The sequence below is a fragment of the Phyllobates terribilis genome, unplaced genomic scaffold (assembly GCF_046119375.1).
Source record: "Phyllobates terribilis strain yellow unplaced genomic scaffold, ASM4611937v1 Scaffold_3__8_contigs__length_932513732, whole genome shotgun sequence".
Lineage (NCBI taxonomy): Eukaryota > Metazoa > Chordata > Amphibia > Anura > Dendrobatidae > Phyllobates > Phyllobates terribilis.
In genome coordinates this window covers 659,023,948-659,042,329 of record NW_027362763.1, presented here as the reverse complement: position 1 = coordinate 659,042,329, position 18,382 = coordinate 659,023,948, and positions in this window count along the sequence as shown.

Below are 18,382 nucleotides of genomic sequence, written 5' to 3'. Positions count from 1 at the left end.
GCTGGAGGTCACGGCAAGTGACCGGGGCAGTCTCTAGGTATAGGGTTGGTACGACCTGTGGCGGCTGAAGATAGACGAGAGCTCCCAGGTGAGCAGGCGAGAGTCTCTGGATGAACGGGTGGTCACAGCATGTGACGGCGGAGCCTCCAGGAAGACCAGCGGACAGGCGACAGATGAGCGCTCCCAGGTGAGCGGGCAGAAGTCTCTGGACAGGCGGGTGGTCACAGCACGTGACGGCAGAGCCTCCGGGTAGGCAAACAGACAGGTAGCAGATGAGCGCTCCCAGGTGAGCGGGCAGGAGTCACTGGACAGGCAGGTGGTCACAGCACGTGACGGCGGAGCCTCCAGGTAGGCTAGCAGGCAGATAGCAGATGTGCGCTCCCAGGTGAGCGGGCAAGCTGGTCCATAGACAGACTGACAGGAGTTGGTAGGCAGACCGTCGGACCTCAGGCAGGCAGGCAGGTAGCAGAGAAGCACTCCCAGGTGAGCGGGCAAGAGTCTCTGGAATAGCTGGTGGTCACAGCACGTGACAGCGAAGCCTCCGGGCAGGCAAGCAGGCAGGTAGCGGAGAAGCGCTCCCAGGTGAGCGGGCAGGCTGGTCCTTAGACAGACTGACAGGAGTAGTAAGGCAGACCGTCGGACCTCAGACTAGCAGACAGGTAGCAAGTAATCAGGCAGGAATCTGACAGGTAACTGGCAGGTAACTGGCAACGGGACCTGAGGGCTGAAGCACAGGTGAGACACAGGTGCAAACAACATTGCTCGGGCACCTCCATTTTGGAGGAGGTGCCTTATATATGATGAAGTCCTCCGGCCATTGGCCGGGGACTCCTTAGGACGACGCGCGCGGCCCCTTTAAGAGGAGGGGAGCGCGCGCGCCCTAAGCACAGGGGCCGGGAAGCAGCGCGCGCTGAGAGCAGAGCGGGAGGAGGACGCCGGGAAGGAGCGCGCGCTGACAGCAGAGCGGGAGAGGGACGCCGGGCACGGGGCAGAGCGGTGAGGGGAGCAGCGTCCCTGCCTAGCAGAGGGCAGGGACGCCGGCACTACAGTACCCCCCCCTTTAGGCCCCCCCTTTTTTAGGCCAGACAGAAATTTAGCTAGGATAAGAGGGGCATGGATGTTCTCCCGGGGCTCCCACGTTCTCTCCTCAGGACCAAACCCCTTCCAATCTACCAGAAAAAAGGTCTTTCCTCTTACCCTTTTGGTGGCAAGAATGTTCTCTACCTCAAACTCGTCCTCAGCGGAAACCGGAGCAGGAGGCGTACCTGTAGACTTGGAAAAAGAGTTAAGTACCACAGGTTTGAGGAGAGATACATGGAAGGAGTTAGGGATCCGTAAGTTGGCCGGGAGTTTCAATTTATAGGCCACCGGGTTGATCTGACTGGTGACCTCCAGAGGTCCGATGAACCGAGGCCCTAACTTGTAAGAAGGTATCTTGAGTCGAACATATTTAGATGAGAGCCAGACCTTATCTCCTGGACGAAATTGAGGAGGATCCAGGCGTTTTTTGTCAGCGTGTCTTTTCATCCGTTCGGACGACTGAAGGAGTGCGGATCGGGTACTCTCCCAAATGGAGGAAAATTTGCTAACGAGAGATTCCGCAGCCGGGTTGTCCACCGAGGTGGAGACAGGAAAAGGAATCCGAGGATGCTGACCAAAGACTACAAAAAACGGGGATTTGGAGGAGGATTCGCTCTCGTGATTATTGTAAGAGAACTCGGCCCATGGTAGGAGATCCACCCAGTCAGAATGGTGGGCATTAACGAAGTGCCGGAGGTAACTGGTCAGGTTCTGATTGATCCGCTCCACTTGACCATTGGACTGTGGGTGGTAAGCGGAAGAGAAGTCCAGGGTGACGTCTAGTAGTTTACAAGTGGCTCTCCAGAAGCGTGAGGTGAACTGTACCCCACGATCCGACACGATGTGGAGGGGCAGGCCATGAAGACGGAAGATGTGACGAATAAAGTCTCTAGCTAGCTCGGGTGCAGACAGGAGGCCTGGTAGGGGAACGAAATGAGCCATCTTGGAGAAGCGGTCAGCGACCACCCAAATGACCGTACAACCGGCAGAGAGTGGGAGGTCAGTTATGAAGTCCATTGCAATATGCTGCCAGGGGGCAGCAGGTACTGGGAGCGGAAGGAGGCGACCGGCTGGCAGATGTCTCGGAACCTCGTTGCGGGCGCAGGACACACAGGCAGAAACAAAGTCTATTACATCCTTGTGCAGGGTAGGCCACCAGTAGTGACGGGAAATAAGCTGGAGGGTCTTCTTCTGACCAGCGTGGCCAGCCAGTTTAGACGAGTGACCCCAGTGAAGGATCTTCTCCCGATCAGGTACTGATACGAACGTCTTTCCGGGAGGGAGACAATTTAGACTCACGGGAGCCACCTGCATTACTCTGGCGGGATCGATGATGTGTTTCGGATCTTCCTCGAGATCAGATACCAGAAAGGATCGAGACAAGGCGTTCGCCTTGACGTTTTTGTCAGCCGGGCGAAAATGAAGGACAAAATCAAAACGAGCAAAAAACAAGGACCACCGGGCTTGGCGCGGGTTAAGTCTCTGGGCATGCTGGAGGTAAGCCAAGTTCTTGTGGTCAGTGTAAATTATTACCGGGTGAAGAGCCCCCTCAAGCAGGTAACGCCACTCCTCCAATGCCAGTTTGATGGCCAATAACTCTCGATCTCCTATGGAATAATTGCGCTCTGAGGAGGAGAAGAGTTTAGAGAAGAAGCCGCAAGTTACCATCCTCCCGGAAGAAGATTTTTAAGTAAGTACCGCTCCAGCTCCAGAGGAGGAGGCGTCTACTTCCAGGAAGAACTGCTTGTTGCCGTCCGGGCGATGCAGCACCGGGGCGGAAGAGAAGGCCTGTTTTAAGGAAAGAAAGGCTTCTTCTGCTTCGGGCGGCCACTGTTTGGGATTAGTACCCTTACGGGTGAGCGCGGAAATTGGGGCAGTCCGGGAAGAGAAGTGTGGTATGAAGAGGCGGTAGTAGTTGGCGAAGCCCAGGAACCGCTGAATGGCTTTCAATCCCTCCGGTCGGGGCCATTTCTCGATGGCAGACAGTTTCTCTGGATCCATTCGTAGGCCGGTCTGAGAAATAATGTAGCCCAAAAACGGAAGCGAGGTCTGCTCAAAGAGGCACTTCTCGTATTTAGCGAAGAGGTGATTCTGCCTGAGCCTGAGCAGGACCTGACGAACGTCCCTCCGGTGAGTCTGGAGATCCGGAGAGAAGACCAAGATGTCGTCCAGGTACACCACTACGCAGGAGTAGAGAAGGTCCCGGAAGATGTCATTGACCAACTCTTGAAAGACGGCAGGAGCGTTACAGAGACCAAAGGGCATTACCAGGTATTCATAGTGGCCGTCCCGGGTGTTGAATGCCGTCTTCCATTCATCCCCCTGACGGATACGAACCAGGTTGTACGCCCCACGGAGGTCTAGTTTGGTGAAGATTCTAGCCCCCCTCAGACGATCAAATAATTCTGGAATGAGCGGAAGGGGGTACTTATTCTTCACCGTGATCTGGTTTAGGCCTCTATAGTCTATACAGGGACGGAGAGAGCCGTCCTTCTTTTTGACGAAAAAGAAGCCTGCTCCCGCCGGGGAGGTAGATTTCCGGATGAATCCCCTGGCCAGATTCTCCTCAATATATTCGGACATCGACCGGGTCTCAGCAGCGGATAAAGGATAAATACGCCCACGGGGAGGAGTAGTACCGGGTAACAGGTCGATGGGACAGTCGTATGGTCTATGAGGGGGTAATGTCTCTGCCTCCTTTTTATTAAAGACATCAGCATAAGACCAATAAGGAATCGGAAGTCCAGGTAGATTAGCTGGGGTAGGAGAGAGACGGACGGGATGGACGGGAACCAGGCAGGTCTTATGACAGTCTTGTCCCCAGCGAAGGACTTCTCCGGTTTGCCAGTCAAGCACGGGTGCATGTTTCTGGAGCCAAGGCAGACCTAGCAAGAGGGCGTGAGAGAGTCCAGGCAGAACATGAAAGGAGATACTTTCAGAATGCAGCATTCCCACCTGCAGAGTAATGGATTCGGTGATGAGTTGGATGGGGCGTGGTAAGAGCCCCCCATCCATGGCAGCCACAGACAAGGGTACAGCCAGAGGTTTGGTGGGGATGCGGTATTTCTCTACCAGGGACTGTGAAATAAGATTCCCGGCTGCTCCAGAGTCCAGTTGGGCTAGTTCGAAATAACGGTTCTCCCCGTAGACGATTGAAACTGACAACAGCAGGGATGGAGAGGATTTATTCTTGTCTAGGTGGACCTCTCTGAGCGAACCTAGACACAGGCGTTTCCCAACCTCTCCGGGCAGGAACGGATCCGGTGCTCCTTACTGCCACAGTAGAAGCAGGTCCCCTCGGCACGGCGTAAGTCCTGACGGGTCTTGACCATCTTGGTCTGGTCGACCTGCATAGGCTCAGGAGGGTGTACCTGGTTAGAGACAGAAGGAGTGACGGGTTTCTGAAAAGTAGGAGCTAGACGTAGTAACCTCCTCTCACGGGTGACCTCTCTGGCACGCTCCTGGAACCGTAGGTCAATCCGGGTGGCAAGAGTTATTAAGTCATCGAGAGTGGTAGGAATGTCCCGACCGGCAAGTTCATCTTTAATACGGCCGGACAGACCCTCCCAGAAGACGGAAACCAGAGCGTCGTTATCCCAGGCCAGCTCCGAGGCAAGGGTACGGAACCGTATGGCATATTGGCCCACGGTGAGGCTTTCCTGACGGAGGCGTAGCAATGATGATGCGGATGAGGTCTTCCGTCCGGGTTCGTCGAAGACTTTCCGGAAAGCCGTGAGAAAAGCAGGCAAGTTGGACACCAGGGGGTCTCCTCTCTCCCATAGAGGATTTAGCCAGGCCAGAGCCTCCCCGGTGAGATGGGACATGATGAATGCAATTTTGGCTCGGTCGGAGTTAAACTGGTGGGACAATAGTTCAAAGTGCAGGGTGCACTGATTTATGAAGCCCCGAGCCTGGACGGAGTCGCCTCCGAAGCGAGGAGGTGCAGAAAGCCGGGGTCCGGGGTAGGATACCATGGTATTAGTGGGCAGCGGAGCTGCCGGATTGCGAGACATGGCACTGGCGGAGGTTGTCGGTGGAGCAGTCAGAGTGTCCAGGCGAGTATTGACATTCCGCAGGTGACCCAGGATGGACTACTGTTGGGACCTTTGACGGGACAGTTCATGACACAGGTCCGAGAGCGAGGGAGCTTGGGTGCCACCGGGTTCCATGGCCCGAGCGAACTGTAAAGGGTCTGGGAGGCGGAACCTCTGGGCTACAATACAAGGGGGCGGTCCTTGTAAGGGAGCGGGTGGCGACCAGGCAGGCAGTCACAGGAGGTGACCTGGACAGTCTCTGAGTGAACGGGACAGTCTCTGAGTGAACGGGACAGTCTCTGAGTGAACGGGCTGGAGGTCACGGCAAGTGACCGGGGCAGTCTCTAGGTATAGGGTTGGTACGACCTGTGGCGGCTGAAGATAGACGAGAGCTCCCAGGTGAGCAGGCGAGAGTCTCTGGATGAACGGGTGGTCACAGCATGTGACGGCGGAGCCTCCAGGAAGACCAGCGGACAGGCGACAGATGAGCGCTCCCAGGTGAGCGGGCAGAAGTCTCTGGACAGGCGGGTGGTCACAGCACGTGACGGCAGAGCCTCCGGGTAGGCTAGCAGGCAGGTAGCGGAGAAGCGCTCCCAGGTGAGCGGGCAGGAGTCACTGGACAGGCAGGTGGTCACAGCACGTGACAGCGAAGCCTCCGGGCAGGCAAGCAGGCAGGTAGCGGAGAAGCGCTCCCAGGTGAGCGGGCAGGCTGGTCCTTAGACAGACTGACAGGAGTAGTAAGGCAGACCGTCGGACCTCAGACTAGCAGACAGGTAGCAAGTAATCAGGCAGGAATCTGACAGGTAACTGGCAGGTAACTGGCAACGGGACCTGAGGGCTGAAGCACAGGTGAGACACAGGTGCAAACAACATTGCTCGGGCACCTCCATTTTGGAGGAGGTGCCTTATATATGATGAAGTCCTCCGGCCATTGGCCGGGGACTCCTTAGGACGACGCGCGCGGCCCCTTTAAGAGGAGGGGAGCGCGCGCGCGCGCGCCCTAAGCACAGAGGCCGGGAAGGAGCGCGCGCTGAGAGCAGAGCGGGAGGAGGACGCCGGGAAGGAGCGCGCGCTGACAGCAGAGCGGGAGAGGGACGCCGGGCACGGGGCAGAGCGGTGAGGGGAGCAGCGTCCCTGCCTAGCAGAGGGCAGGGACGCCGGCACTACAGGAGCAGTATTATAGTAGTTATATTCTTGTACATAGGGGCAGTATTATAGTAGTTATATTCTTGTACATAGGGAGCAGTATTATATTAGTTATATTCTTGTACATAGGGGCAGTATTATAGTAGTTATATTCTTGTACATAGGGGCAGTATTATAGTAGTTATATTCTTGTACATAGGAGCAGTATTATAGTAGTTATATTCTTGTACATATGGGCAGTATTATAGTAGTTATATTCTTGTACATAGGAGCAGTATTATAGTAGTTATATTCTTGTACATATGGGCAGTATTATAGTAGTTATATTCTTGTACATAGGAGCAGTATTATAGTAGTTATATTCTTGTACATAGGGAGCAGTATTATAGTAGTTATATTCTTGTACATAGGAGCAGTATTATAGTAGTTATATTCTTGTACATAGGGGCAGTATTATAGTAGTTATATTCTTGTACATAGGAGCAGTATTATAGTAGTTATATTCTTGTACATATGGGCAGTATTATAGTAGTTATATTCTTGTACATAGGAGCAGTATTATAGTAGTTATATTCTTGTACATATGGGCAGTATTATAGTAGTTATATTCTTGTACATAGGGGCAGTATTATAGTAGTTATATTCCTGTACATAGGAGCAGTATTGTAGCAGTTATATTCTTGTACATAGGGGACAGTATTATAGTAGTTATATTATTGTACATAGGGGGCAGTATTATAGTAGTTATATTCTTGTACATAGGGGACAGTATTATAGTAGTTATATTCTTGCACATAGGGGACAGTATTATAGTAGTTATATTCTTGTACATAGGGGACAGTATTATAGTAGTTATATTCTTGTACATAGGGGACAGTATTATAGTAGTTATGTTCTTGTACATAGGGGACAGTATTATAGTAGTTATATTCTTGTACATAGGAGCAGTATTATAGTAGTTATATTCTTGTACATAGGTGGCAGTATTATAGTAGTTATATTCTTGTACATAGGGGGCAGTATTATAGTAGTTATATTCTTGTACATAGGGAGCAGTATTATAGTAGTTATATTCTTGTACATAGGGGGCAGTGTTATAGTAGTTATATTCTTGTACATAGAGGGCAGTATTATAGTAGTTATATTCTTGTACATAGGGGCAGTATTATAGTAGTTATATTCTTGTACATAGGAAGCAGTATTATAGTAGTTATATTCTTATACATAGGAGCAGTATTATAGTAGTTATATCCTTGTACATAGGGGCAGTATTATAGTAGTTATATTCTTGTACATAGGAAGCAGTATTATAGTAGTTATATTCTTATACATAGGAGCAGTATTATAGTAGTTATATTCTTGTACAGAGGAGCAGTATTATAGTAGTTATATTCTTGTACATAGGGAGCAGTATTATAGTAGCTATATTCTTGTACATAGGAGCAGTATTATAGTAGTTATATCCTTGTACATAGGGGCAGTATTATAGTAGTTATATTCTTGTACATAGGAGCAGTATTATAGTAGTTATATTCTTGTACAGAGGAGCAGTATTATAGTAGTTATATTCTTGTACAGAGGAGCAGTATTATAGTAGTTATATTCTTGTACATAGGGAGCAGTATTATAGTAGTTATATTCTTATACATAGGAGCAGTATTATAGTAGTTATATCCTTGTGCATAGGGGCAGTATTATAGTAGTTATATCCTTGTACATAGGGGCAGTATTATAGTAGTTATATTCTTGTACATAGGGGCAGTATTATAGTAGTTATATTCTTGTACATAGGGGGCAGTATTATAGTAGTTATATTCTTGTACATAGGAGCAGTATTATAGTAGTTATATTCTTGTATATAGGGGGCAGTATTATAGTAGTTATATTCTTGTACATAGGGGCAGTATTATAGTAGTTATATTCTTGTACATAGGAGCAGTATTATAATAGTTATATTCTTGTACATAGGGGGCAGTATTATAGTAGTTATATTCTTGTACATAGGGGGCAGTATTATAGTAGTTATATTCTTGTACATAGGGGGCAGTATTATAGTAGTTATATTTTTGTACATAGGAGCAGTGTTATAGCAGGTATACTCATGTACACAGTATTATAGTAGTTGTATATAGCAATTTCTCACGTTCTGACATCTGTGCAGATTTTTATGAGCACATGCATTTCTTCTAATAAATTTCTCTAATCTTGGAATTTTCAAAAATTGATATCTATCAAGTTATTCAACCTTCATTTGCTGTATTACCAGAGGTGATATTCAGAAAAGGAAAGAAACAGAATAATAAGGGAATTCCCATGAAGTCAGGGAAGGAGAGAATCTGTCTGAGTAAGATTTGTGATTTATAGACTTCAGCAGCGCTGACGTTAAGTTGACAATGCTGCAGCCAATCACTGAGCTCAGTGGCTCGTGCCATATATATCTTCAGAGCTTCTGTGCTCAATGATTGGCTGCAGCGGTGTTATTTAAGTACTATATGGTGGTATTATTTAGACAAAGTTGTATATGGTGCTACATGTATACACATTATATCATATTATAGGGTCATTATTTGCAGAGTCTACATAAGTATTATAGTAATGCTATAAGTGCACTTTATGTCAGTATTATTATATTGGGTTATTATAAATGTCAATGATATTATTTGGGTATGACTATTCAGTGGTATTATATAATACACGAGTTTCTGGTGATATTAATATGAACTTTTTCTTCTGGTTCACTATAGTGGAGTATGTAGGAACTGCTATACTGCTATTAGGGCACACTGTGGTGGTATTATTGAGGTGATGCTTGTAATGTTTAGACCAGATGTGAGAACCACTTTTCTGCCAGGGGTCATTTGGATATTTATTCTATCGCTCAGGGGCCGTACAATATTATCAACTTAAGAATGATACTTCTATATTTGGTTGAACATTTAGTTACCCCCCCTAATGTAATGGCAGCAGCGGCTTCCCTTTAGTGAGGCTGTGATGTCAGGTGGCATGGATGATGTTGCATTAGTCTGGAGCGCAGGCGACTCTTCGCGATTAGAAGTTTTGTAAAGTACTTGCAGCAGTAAGTTATACCAAACACAGATGTATATTACACTGCAGGTCTCCTCGAAGTGGGAAATTCATCACTGATTACTTTACATTTATAAAATTCGGGTAGTGGGCGATCTGCAGTATTCATCACATAGGAGACACAGAGACTGCCGTATACACATCACATAGGAGACACAGAGACTGCCGTATACACATCACACAGTAGACAACGAGATTGCTGTATATACATTACATGGGAGACACTGAGACGGCTGTATGCACATCACATAGGATACACCAAGACTGCTGTGTATACATAACATAGGAGACACTGAGACTGCTCTATATACATCACATAGGAGACACTGAGAATGGTGTATATACATCACATAGGAGACACTGAGACTGCTGTATATACATCACATAGGAGACACCGAGACTGCTGTTAATACATCACATAGGAGACACTGAGACTGCTCTATATACATCACATAGGAGACACTGAGACTGCTGTATCTACATCATATAGTTAGCACTAAGACTGCTGAATACATCACATAGGACACACTGAGACTGCTTTGTATGTAGCAAGGCAAAGGGCGATAGCCATGGGTGAGGCATTGGTCTTCACCTGTGAAGCCCCGGCGCACTACATGAAAGTGTGCATCCTAGCTGGGTGTTGGTGCTGTGAGGGCCTTATACTCGTGCAGGCCGCCTATAACCGATGATGTTGGCTGACCAGGATCGTAGGTTTCAACATGTACAAAGTCTTATGAACGTTTTTTTCACAGTGTAAAGAATTTTCACACACACAGAATCCTTCTACTGTAGGCTATTTCAGGGCCAGTGAAGCACACTGTTTCGCCCTACTTCGTCACAAACTAGCTCTTCACCACAGTACTGATCAGCAAATTTCTCTACCTGCTCAGCAGTTCCGTGTTCTATTTTTTCCACTACTGGCTCCCTGGATCTACCACTTGGGACCCCCACCAGTCCCACGAACTCAGTCCTGTTACCTTTGGCGTTCACCAAGCTCAGGATTTCTCGTGACATGTGGTCCTATCCAAAGACCCCTTTAAAGTGGAAGGCCACTCTCTCTTTGGCCACTTCAATGTCGCGCTACTCCCTTGTCAGTCTCCTTTGCTGTAGTTCACCCTCAATGGCAGCACTGCTCACATACACTTCCTACTACTACTTCAATTTGTTCCTCTCTGCCTAGCTACAGGAAGTGGTTTCTTTCCCTATCAGTAAACCCCTTCAACTATGGGCTAGTCCCGAACATTAACTCCTAAATTATGCTAACGTCACTACATTATCATACCTATCTTATGTTCTAAGACCTAAACTATGTCTTGCCATATACTATTCTATACTGTACACTATATCCTACAAAACATTACCTATAACACTATACTATGCACTACATTACAACGTAATTCACATGACACAATATATACAAAAGACGCAGGACATTACATTACAACGTGATTCGTGTCTTCAGGGATAGGAATGCAACAGTCCAGTCCACACCCCTTACATATATACATCACATAGGAGACACAGAGACTGCTGTATTTACACATCATATAGGAAACACAGAGACTGCTGTATATACACATCATATAGGAAACACTGAGACTGTTGTATACACATCACATCACATAGGATACATTGAGACTGCTGTATATACATCACATAGGAGACACCAAGACTGCTGTATACACATCACATAGGAGACACAGAGACTGCTGTATATACATCACACAGGAGACACTGAGACTGCTGTATGTACATTTCAAAGGAGACACTGAGACTGCTGAATATGCATCACATAGGAGACACCGAGACTACTGTAAATATATATGACATAGGTGACACCGAGACTGCTGTATATACATCACATAAGAGACACTGAGACTGCTGTATATATCCCAAAGGAGACACCAAGACTGCTGCATAACATTACATGGGAGACACCGAGACTGATGTATACATCACATAGAAGACACCGAGCCTTCTGTAAATATACATCATATAGAAAACACAGAGACTGCTGTATATACATTACATAGAAGACGCTGAGACTGCTGTATATACATCACATAGGAGACACTGAGACTGCTGTGTACACATTACACAGGAGACACTGAGACTGCTGTATACATCACGTAGGAGACACCGAGACTGCTGTATACACATCATTAAACAAATATTCAAACTGTACATTGTATATAAACATGGCTGGGAACCACAGAACCTATAGAGTTCCCCCACAATGATAAAGAGTGTCATGGGGCGGTGGAGTACTCTCAAACATTGTATACAAAAAAGCAACAAACCATGGAGTAACCATAAACCACCAGAATAGAATAAAAAATAACACATTTTCAAATTTTATTTAATAGAATTACACTAAAAAGGCATACATAACAAGTTAAGATGAGGTCTCATACAGGAGGAATAATAATCGGGAACACCTATTAGATAACGTATTTATCCCATGGATGATGGGGACCAATAGGATGTATGATATGAATAGGTTGGTATAGTTAAATGCAAAATTCAAACAATTTATTTTACCCTAAAAAAATAGCCACCAGCCATGTTAAAATATAAATCATCCTATTGTGTCTCAATATAACCAGTCAGATCACTTAAAATCCCACCAAATAAATGTAAATATATTTCAATATGGAGGGGAGAGAAGGTAAATATAGAGGTCTATTGAGACTTACCCATGGTGTGCAGTAAATGATGTGCCCCACGCTATCCTGATGCACGTTTCGCCAAAGCTTTCTCAAGGGAAGGGCTTTTTAATGTAATTCTATTAAATAAAACTTGTTGTTATTATTCTATTCTGGTTATTTATAGTTACTCCATGGTTTGCTGCTCTTTTGTATACACATCACATAGGAGACACCGAGACTGCTATGTATACATCATATAGGAGACACTGAGACTACTTTATATACATCACATAGGAAACACCGAGATTACTGTGTATACATCACATAGGAGACACCGAGATTGCTGTATATACATCACATAGGAGACACTGACTGCTGCTTACACATCACATAGGAGCTGCCAAGACTTCAGTATATACATCACATAGAAGACACCGAGACTACCGTATATACATCACATAGGAAACACCGAGACAGCTGTACATACATCACATAGGAGACACTGAGGCTGCTGTATACTCCACATGGGAGACACTGAGACTGCTGTGTACATCACATAGGAGACACCGAGACTGATGTATATACATCATATCAGAGTCGTCAATACTGCTGTAAATACATCACATAGGAGACACAGAGACTGCAGCATATACATCACATAGTATACACTGAGACTGGAGTATATACATCACATAGGATCATCGAGACTGCTGAATACATCACATAGGAGACACAGAGACTGCAGCATATACATCACATAGTATACACTGAGACTGGAGTATATACATCACATAGGATCATCGAGACTGCTGAATACATCACATAGGAGACACCAAGACTGCAGTATATACATCACATAGGAGACACCGAGACTGCTATATACATCGCATAGGAGACGCTGAGACTGCTGTATACACATCACATGGGAGACACTAAGGGGCCATATCCATGGAAGAACCCACCCAAGAACAGTCATATGCACTTCCAACCTTATCTGCATGTATCTCCTACTCTAGATTTCTCGTGATTGACACATCGGATTTCTACAAAAAAGGAATCATTTTAATGGGGCGACAAGTATCTATACAGCTATACCATTACTTCCATAGGTTAAAAACATGGTGACAGGTTCCCTTTAAGTGGGTGGCTCAGCTATTAGCTTACAATGAGCATAAAACCCAATTCTCTTTGAAGGGTAATCCCTAGAATCATAAATGGAGCTATGGATGTAACTAGAGAATAAAATAAAGTATTTCGGATCAGTATCATAGATGCAAGGTAGGGCATACCACTGGTGCAACCTATTCAGCCGCGCAGGGGCCCTAGAGGTAATATGGCCACTGACAGCTCCAGGCTATTGAACGGCACAGGGCCCCTATCTTGCTCTTGCACAGCGGTCTTTCCTGTCTGCATCGCTCCTGGATAGAAGTAAATTAGGAGAGATAAAGATAAGCGACATCCGAGCACAGTGTTGTCCGTAGAAGGAAACGCTCCTCAAGTCTCTTTCTGGCCAGTTGCCCAAGTAGCCGCGACCTGCACGTGTCCATGATGGGCCGCTGGTTCTGTGGTAGCCAGTGTACGGCTGTCAGTGACTAAATATGAGCCGCCCGTTGGCCTCATTCACATCACACCTGACAACAGCTGAGCATAGCCGGCCCCCTTTATCAGGCGACGAGAGACGTTACCAAGAGCGGGCAGTAGGGTCACCACTATCTGCCACCAGGTATGCGGAGGCTGAGCGTAGAAGTCACAGATATGTACAGTGCTGGAGGTCAATGTCAGCATTTCATGCATCAGCTGGTACCATCTCCATGGCGCCCTCCACTGACCGGATACTGGATCTGCAACAATATCCAACGTTAGGGCAATGCGAAGACTGTCCAAGAAGGGGAGCAGCTACTGTGCACAGCAATGTCATTCAGTGCCGCTAGAGGGCGCTGGAGAGGTGTGCACCATTATAGGGGCCTTTACCACCTCATAAAGAGCATAAAGCCCCAAATATAAACCCAGATGTCCTTGTTCTCCTCAGAGCACATGCTGAGCGGTATATGGACTCACAAGCTGCGCACACCAGACTTTTGGGCCTGAGGATAAGCTGAGCGCTGCTGACCCTTCCCTTAAGCGATCAGAGGAGGTCTCAGAGCCCGCACCCCCATATACACAGTGACTACAACATCCTAAACTTTCTTAACATTTAGTTCCCGTTCAGTCACTGAATGATGGAACTTTCTTATACAAACTTATCAACATGTTCAGGATCTCTGCTGGCTGTCAGTGAACAGGAACTTCCATCTTTACTAGTGATGAGCGAGCGTGCTCATTTAACCCTTTAACCGAGCAGGCTCGGGTGCTTACCGAGTATCTTCGGCGTGCTCGTATATTATGTTCGAGTCCCTGCGTCTGCATGATTTGTGGCTGTTAGACAGCCTCAACACGTGAGGATTCCCTAACAAACAGGCAATCCCTGCATGTGATGAGGCGGTCTAACAGCCATAAATCATGCAGACGCAGTCACTCCAACATAATATACGAGCACGCCGAAGATACTCGGTAAGCACCCGAGCCTGCTTGGTTAAAGGGTTAAACGAGCAGGCTCGCTCATCACTAATCTTTACACTTAGTTGCTGACATCCTGTCGGGATCTGATAGGTCACAAAGCTGAGGGTTCGGTACAATTGTATCTCTTCTAGATAATGCTCAGTAATCCATCACATCTGCGCAAGTCTCTCCGGTGCTGACAGTATATTGCACTCATCTGTACTGATACAATGGATCAATTATTACGGAGCGGACTGGATACAATTGTAACATATCTTCAGCTTTTAGGTCATGAATCTGATTGGTTCTCAGCCGTTTTATATAAACCGAAATCTTTCAATTCAGCAACAGCAAAGTTCTATATCCAGTATATCTGATCGGCAGTAAGTTCTTGGCAGGAATTATCAGGCTGCGGCGATGAAACCTTCCAATATTACAGCAAACAGCGAACCCAGGAAGGGCTCGTTCAGACATCACTTTTGCTTGTACGAGTGTTTTTCATGGATAGCACTCGCACCTATGTCTTTGGGACTGTTCACACGGCTGATTTTTCTCCTCACACAGAGAGGTCGGCACAAAATCATGGAGACTTGTCCGATATCTGAGTGTTGGTGCAATCTCGCCAATGCAAGTCTATGGGTCCAAGTAAAAATCAGACAACACTCGGATGCCATCCATGTCCCGTCCATTTTTTCACGGACCGATTGGTAGAAAAAGTTGGAGAAACCCCGTCAGGTTTTTGTTTTTCATCTCAGAAAAACTGCAGAAACTCGAACCAAAAACTGACACCGACCAAACCCTGATAAAAAAAAAAAAATGACGAAACCTCCGACCAATTCTGCATACGAGAAAAATCACTGACGCCTGAATGAGGCCGCTGGGCATAAAAAGACTCCACCGCCGAAGAACCAGCTCATCCCTCCTTAGCATGCGCCCCTGCCGGAAGACTGGGGTGCATTCAGCACATGGTCCCCTGTATTTTTAAGCAAAAAAAATAATAAAAGGTAATGAGTAGAGATGAGCGAACCTGAACTGTAAAGTTCGGGATTATTACCGAACACCGAGTATCCAGAGCTGAACTCCGAACACAGACTTCTCCTGGAAGTCCGTTTTACAGTTCGGGGGAGAGAGATTTTCCAGCTTCAAAGTTCGGATCCCCATTGATTTCTATGTGGTTCGGGTTCAGGTTCAAGTTCGGGTACAGTTCAAACTTTGAACTAAAGTTTGGTTGAACCTGACTAATCTGAACTTCCACGGGACCCCTCAACCCTAAGTCATGAAGTAGAACAATGATGACGACCTGGATGTACCGCAATGACTGTGATTTGTCGGTCGGGGGGGGGGCCACCATACAGTGATGGTTATTACAGTGTTAATACAGACGGTCGTGTCTTCTGATTGTACGTCGGTCTATAAACATGGAGGCAGCGATTGGAGCAGATCTCTGGGGGACGTCATAGATCAGATTTCTGACTTCTGCTCATGAACCTCAAGGCTTAGATACGTAGATGAGGTGCAGAATAATCACATGTGCAATATAGAGCACTGTGTATACATATGTGTATACATAGAAGACTACTACCCCCCAACACAATTGCATTACACCAAATAAAAACAGCACTACAACCCCCAACAGGGTCCGACCACTGCAGAAGACAAAAATACACTCTATAAGGAGAACACTACAACTCCCAACATGACCTGGTGCTGTACATTAATATTATGCAATTCTTTTATGACACCCTTTGTGTAGAGAACTACAACCCCCAGCATGATCTGATCACGGTATTGATTCCAGTGAGCCATCTGGGATGATACCAGCGGACGCAATGCTCTGCAGCGTTCCTGGAGTGGATACTGAGCATCAGCCATGCCCCGGTAATTTGACATTTTCATGGCTGATCCCCGTGCCCCAGAATGGAGCTCAGAAGCAAGACACACAGCAACTGTGGGGGGTATTCACACTATGGGGGCATCATACTGTGTATGTTGGGGACCAGGAAATTGGTCCCGTTCTGTGTGGACTTCACTGGAACAATATTTGCTGCATATAAAGGACAAGGCGAGGTTAGGGTGCTGGCTTAGCATAAAGTAAAATTTGCATGGCTCCGCCATGTGGGTAACTCTTTTATTCTAGTTATCAAAGTTGGGAGGTCGGCTGTAAATAAGGCATCTGGAAGGAACCTAATAAAAGGAGAAATGCTGCGCCGGGGGGCTGATCTGGGTCTGGCATGTCGGCAGACACCCAGCAATCATGTCCTGTCCGTCCATACAGTACAGAGAGTATACAGCCCTCACCGAGAACTATGTCAGATGGAAGAGAGAAGCGAGAGACGCAAGACAGCGGGAGCCGACCTGCCCAAGTGTTAACACAGCGACCCCCAAAAGACAGCGGGCGGACACTAAAGGGTTAACAATGATGGAAGATTCTTCTTGAGCTGACATTTGGGCTCCATAAAAAAAAACTATACACTTTGAATCAGAGCAGTTCATTTCCACACTGGCCCCCCGATTCATGGAGACCGGCGATGATCACCCTGGTGAGGGGGCGCAGGAGTCAGGGGCGCCTGAATCATTAGGAGGCGCAAGACACGTACTAATTCAGGCCTTATGACAAGTGGCCTCCGTGCATCACAGATCTTACTCCAGTCAGAGACACAATCAGAGACTGAAGTAAGATTTCTGGTGTAAGGAACGCCGCAGCCCGTCGTACTCCTGTCCTGCTCCAGGTCCGTGTCACATGAAGGTTTTTACGGCGTAATTGCTTTGATGAATCTGGGCCATAGTGCTCCAGCAATGGCGCCAACATAAACACCAGAAGTAAAAGGAACACAAATCAATGATAACATATCAGCCGCCTTCGGTCACCACTAGGGGGAGTTCACTGCATTTATACAGCTCAGTGTGAATACATGTACAGTGAGCTCCCCCTAGTGGCAGCTTCCAGCAGAATCGTGTACGAGACTTATCTGCTCACCCCGGAGCCCCAAAGAGCACAAAACAAAAATAACAGAAATGTCAGGGTTCCCCACCTGTACACTGGAAACCCCAAGTGTCAGTGTCATTATCCTATACCCCGAGTGTCAGCGTCATTATCCTGCACCCCGAGTGTCAGCGTCATTATCCTGCACCCCGAGTGTCAGCGTCATTATCCTATACCCCAAGTGTCAGTGTCATTATCCTATACCCCAAGTGTCAGGGTCATTATCCTGTACCCCGAGTGTCAGCATCATTATCCTGTACCCCGAGTGTCAGTGTCATTATCCTGCACCCCGAGTGTCAGTGTCATTATCCTGTATCCCGAGTGTCAGTGTCATTATCCTGTACCCCGAGTGTCAGTGTCATTATCCTGTACCCTGAGTGTCAGCGTCATTATCCTGTACCCCGAGTGTCAGTGTCATTATCCTGTACCCCGAGTGTCAGCGTCATTATCCTATACCCCAAGTGTCAGTGTCATTATCCTATACCCCAAGTGTCAGGGTCATTATCCTGTACCCCGAGTTTTAGTGTCATTATCCTGTACCCCCAGTGTCAGTGTCATTATCCTGTACCCCAAGTGTCAGGGTCATTATCCTGTACCCCGAGTGTCAGTGTCATTATCCTGCACCCCGAGTGTCATTATCCTGTACCCCCAGTGTCAGTGTCATTATCCTGTACCCCAAGTGTCAGCATCATTATCCTGCACCCCGAGTGTCAGCGTCATTATCCTGTACCCAGAGTGTCAGTGTCATTATCCTGTACCCCGAGTGTCAGTGTCATTATCCTGTACCCAGAGTGTCAGCGTCATTATCTTGTACCCCGAGTGTCAGCGTCATTATCCTGCACCCCGAGTGTCAGTGTCATTATCCTTTA